General features: G+C 36.3%; 1 non-coding gene across 1 annotated transcript; it reads right to left on the bottom strand.

The window, feature by feature from the left end:
- Nucleotides 1-310: 310 nt before the first annotated feature.
- Nucleotides 311-418, bottom strand: LOC124078833 (U6 spliceosomal RNA). The gene has a single exon (XR_006847066.1). It is a non-coding gene; the product is annotated as a U6 spliceosomal RNA (small nuclear RNA).
- Nucleotides 419-5,107: the final 4,689 nt, after the last annotated feature.

The raw sequence follows: 5,107 nt of genomic DNA, 5'->3' as shown, positions 1-5,107 counted from the left end.
GACAATCACTGGGTCAGGACCTTGGTTAATCTCTCTGGAATCCAAATCGGCTGCTGTTCTCCCTGTGGAAACACACAAACAGACCCCCGACTCCAGACAATTACTGGGTCAGGACCTTTCCATTGTCCTGTTAGAATATCCTTCCAAAGTACCTTGGGCTTATGTACATTTTTTGGACACATATGCCTTTCCGCAGCACTAAGTCCTGATGAATCCAAATTTTAAAAGTTTAGAGTAAAAAGGGTTATTTTAAGTTTATCTTTGGGGAATATATACCCCTTCCCAATTCCTTCTTTTTGCTTTAATAAGTAAAAATATGGAACGCTTCACGAATTTGCGTGTCATACTTGCGCAGGGGCCATGCTAATCTTCTCTGTATCCTTCCAATTTTAGTATATGTGCTGCCGAAGCGAAGTCCCCCAATGAGCAGCTCCGTGGTCTGAAAGGGCAGGGAAACAGTCCAATGAGCATCACCGCAGAGGAGCCAATCAGCTAGATGTTGCTGGGGCCGCTGTGAGCCAATCATCAGCCAGCAGCTGGAAGTTTGCTGGGGCCCCTTTGGCTGTGGCTCTCAACAAGGGGGATTCATTTGAACTGATTGGTTTAAGCCAAGAGGGGTGTTTGTGCTGAACTACATGGTTTCCCAACACGTTATCAACCACATAAACACCTGGGAGGGTCATCTGGCATCCCAGGTATTTCCCTATCTCATGCTGATTGGTGACTGCTAGGGGGTTGCTATGGATCCCCACCTAGCCTGACTGAGTCAGGGACACTTGACACAGCAGATCTCTCCTGTTATTTGTAGATAAACAACTTAGCAGGGTGGGAATGTGCCTAGGAGTGCTCCGTGGGTCTTTCCAAGGACAAAGGTGATGTCCCTTCCTTGGACAGGCTTTGCTCTGAGGTAGAGGCTGGTTTTTCACTACATTTATGATAAATCTTTCAAGACCTGTAGACAGGTCTCTGCCCTAAGTAAATAGCAATATATTTGTTTTGGTGTAAAACAATAAAAATTGTGTGAAACTGATAAAAATTAATCCTTTTTTAAATCCTAGGAAACATCTGTGTGATCATTTTAAAAAGCTTTATAAAGATAAAAGTGAGAACATTTTTAATCCATGCTCAAAAAGTATGGAACAAGAAGAAGTATTGAACAAGCTTTCAAGAAAATAATTACAAATATAAGGAATGTAAACAAGCTTTGAATACAACTGAAAGTCTCATTGAATACCAGAGATTTCATACCAAAGAGAAGCCATACAAATGTAAACAATGTGGCAAAGCTTTTACTGTTAGGCAACATCCTATTGTGCACCAGAGAATTCATACTGGAGAAAAGCCATACAAATGTAAAAAATGTGGCAAAGCCTTTACTTAAAGCTCAAGCCTCATTATTCACCAGAAAATTCATACTGGAGAAAAGCCATACCAATACAAAGAATGTGGGAATGCTTTTACTGTTAGGCAAAACCCTATGTAAAGAATGTGGCAATGGTTTCATTCAAAGATCAGACCTTATTCAACACCACAAAATTCATACTGAGTAAAAGCCATAAAAATGCAAAGAATGTGGGAAAGCTTTTCCTATTAGACAAAGCCTTATTTTTCAGAAAAAAATCATACTGGATAAAAGCCACACAAAGGCAAAGAATGTAGCAAAGTTTTAAGTATGCTGCAACTGATACCAAGTACCAGATAATTCATACTTGAGACAATCCTTACAAATCTATAGAATGTAAAAATCATTTGTTGTGAGGTATCACAGCTAAATGATCACCAGAGAATTCAAACTGGAAAGAAAATATACAACTGCAAAATAAAAATATTGAAAGTTTTTAATCAAAACTCAATTTTTCTAAAATATCAAAAATATAGCAGTAATTGCCCCACAGATGTAAAAAATGTGACAAAGCTTTTAATGAATGCTCCCAACTTACAAATCTGCACAGATTTAGTATTCAAAATAAGCCCTGTACGTGTCAAGAACATATCAGTGCTTTACTCAAACCTAAAAAAAAATACTACCTAAAAACCAAATACATAAAATGTCTGCAGGAAACTCTGTAACATGCATGCCTTACATATCAAGAAAATATTTATTACTGAGGAAAATGTTGATATGTGGGAAGTAGAGCAAAATCACAATGCTCCATACATTTCTGAATATGAGTAATTATCAGAGAGAATATTTGAATTTATAGAGTATGCATTACTTTTGAACAGTTGCTCAAAATTTACTGGACATTAATAGTTGATGTGATAGAAATAATGAAATCCTTATTTATCAGCATAGTACGGACATCATCACTGAGAAGATATTTATTATGAATCAGAAAATCAATAAATACACTCAAGTCTTGAAACCTTGATAAAAGTATAATTTTCCTCTGGCTAATTATATCAAAGTTGAAGGACAGATTAATGAGAATTTTTTTTAAAGAGAGAGAGAGAGAAAAGAGAGAAAGAGAGAATTTTTTAATATTTATTTTTCAGTTTTTGGTGGACACAACATCTTTATTTTATTTTTATGTGGTGCTGAGGATCGAACCCAGCGCCCCACGCATGCCAGGTGAGCACGTTATCGCTTGAGCCACATTCCCAGCCCAGATTAATGAGAATTTTTAATCTGTATTTTTCATTGATGTGGTGGTGGTGGAGATTGAACTCATGTTTGTAGCACACTAGACAAATGGTCTACCACTGAATCACATCCCTAGCCATTTTATTCTGTATGTTTCTGAAGACTTTACAACTGTATTTCAAATACTTTATTCAGATTGTTGATGAATGTTGTTACCACATAACAGTGACTGTTTTTTCAATTTACTCTCCAGATACAAAATATGTACCCCAAAAACATGCCCCCAGGGACTCCCCTCTCCCAGTCACACCTACCTGCCATCAATTATACCTGTGTTCAATTACATTTTATGACAGTTTGTAAGTAACAGAAAAAAAAAGATACTGTTTGGTAAATAATGGGACATTTCTTTTAATTAATTTATGAAGTGTGATTAAATTTCAAATTACTTAAAGACTTTCATCCCCATAAATTACATTTAAATTATTTCTCCTTTTTGGATCTACTGAGAAATGAAGACAGGTATAGGAAACATAGGAACATAATAATCAGCCCAGATTTCTAAATCTTCAATTACTACTTCAGTCAAAAGTATAGAGAGTTTTTGTGAATATATGATGGTTAAAATCCTTCCAAATATGATGGCTGGCATTAGACTATTCTCTAAGAACTACATAGACTGAAACAGGATTACCCTGACTCAGTCAAAGAGCACCAAAAGCAAAGGACAGATGCACTTTCAAGGCCTTACATTATGGCCTATTACACACTAAACCTCTCACAAAATTTTAGTGAACCTGAGCCACAAATTATAACAGGAAGTTGAGAGAGACTGTCTTTACTAAAATATGTTGACGGATCACATGGGTCTGTAGATGGCTTCAGTGTAAATAAAAGAAAGGTAAAACATGCCATCTCTGTCTTTATGTTCTGTCTTTTTTACATTTTGGTTGGGTTCTTGGTCAGCTCTGCTTTACAAGCATGTTACTCATTTAAGGAGTGCTATTCCAAAATCCTAGTGCAAGCTTGGGTGGCCCTGTAGCATTAAAAGGCTACAAGGCAACTGGTATTTCAGTTTTAGAGGCTGCATTATTAATATTATATTAATATTAAAGGCAACAGAACAACTATCCATTTAGCTGCTATATTAAGGATATTGTTGTAACATTAAGAGCCTTCATGTAGGTATTATTTAGTTTTGGATGCTACAGTGTTGATACTATATCAACACTTTAATACTATATTAGTGTTAAAGGCCACAAGATGACTACTGAATTACTGAATTAATTGTTGATACTTTACAATAAATACTACATTAGTAGTACTAAATACTACTTTTATATATTAGTATAAAAGGCCTAATTGCCACTATTATATTATTTTTAGATACTACACTATTGCTTTAGTCATCATTTTTTAAAAGAGAGAGAGAGAGAGAAGAGAGAGAATTTTTTAATATTTATTTTTCAGTTTTCAGTGGACACAACATCTTTATTTTATTTTATGTGGTGCTGAAGATTAAACCCAGTGTTCTGTGCATGCTAGGCGAGCGCATTACCACTTGAGTCACATCCCCAGCCCTAATCATCATTTTTGCCAGTGTCTAAAAATCTTGACAAGTACAATTTAAGAGAATGAACATTTTATTTGACACTCACAGTTTCCAATGTCTCAATCCATAGAGAGCCAGCCCCACTGTTCTTGGCCTGAAATGAGGCAGAACATAATGAACAAAGTGGGTGGAGGAGAAAATTAGCTCAGGACATGAAAACAGGAAGAAGGGAGAGCTCTGCTCATCAGGGACAAAGCAGAAACTCCAAAGGAATGCTCCCAATGGCCAACCTCTTCCTGCCACACCCTACTACCTACAATTATTATCAAGTCAATACTTATCAGTAAATTAACACATTGATTAATTTAAGGTTCTCATAACCTCATCATTTCACCTGTAAATTTTCCTACATTTTTTCACATATGAATTTTCATATTCACACCATAGTATTTTGACCCTGGCTCCCCAAAGCTCATGCCCATCTCACAATGTAAAATACAGAGTCTATTTTCAAGAGTCCATATATTTTTTTTTTTTTTTTTTTAAAAACTCTCTCTCTTTATTTATTTTATTTTTTTTTCGGCAGACACAACATCTTTGTTTGTATGTGGTGCTGAGGATCGAACCTGGGCCGCACGCATGCCAGGCGGACGTGCTACCGCTTGAGCCACATCCCCAGCCCCGAGTCCATATATTTTTAATAGCATTACCCAAGAGCCCAAGTCCAAAGTCTCTTTAGTGGTTGTGATGTCTTTAACAATCACCCTAGTTTTACTCACAATTTTCTGGCCAAACCACAAGGTATTCAAATCTTTCTGCTCTGCTTTCTGATGCTGATTATCACAGTAACCTTGGCTAAAACCTGCCAGCAATATTCATGTCACTGCCTGAATGCTTTGCTAGCTTGAAATTTTCTCTGCCAAATTAATTACTCCATTACCTTTAAATTAAATCTCAGAAAATCTCAGAAC

Source organism: Marmota monax, unplaced genomic scaffold (assembly GCF_021218885.2).
Source record: "Marmota monax isolate L192 unplaced genomic scaffold, Marmota_monax_Labrador192_F-V1.1 WCK01_AAM20220418_F8-fsc00009, whole genome shotgun sequence".
In the NCBI taxonomy this organism is placed as follows: domain Eukaryota; kingdom Metazoa; phylum Chordata; class Mammalia; order Rodentia; family Sciuridae; genus Marmota; species Marmota monax.
Note: the sequence above shows the minus strand (reverse complement) of the source record. Positions and strands in the feature narration are given on the sequence as shown.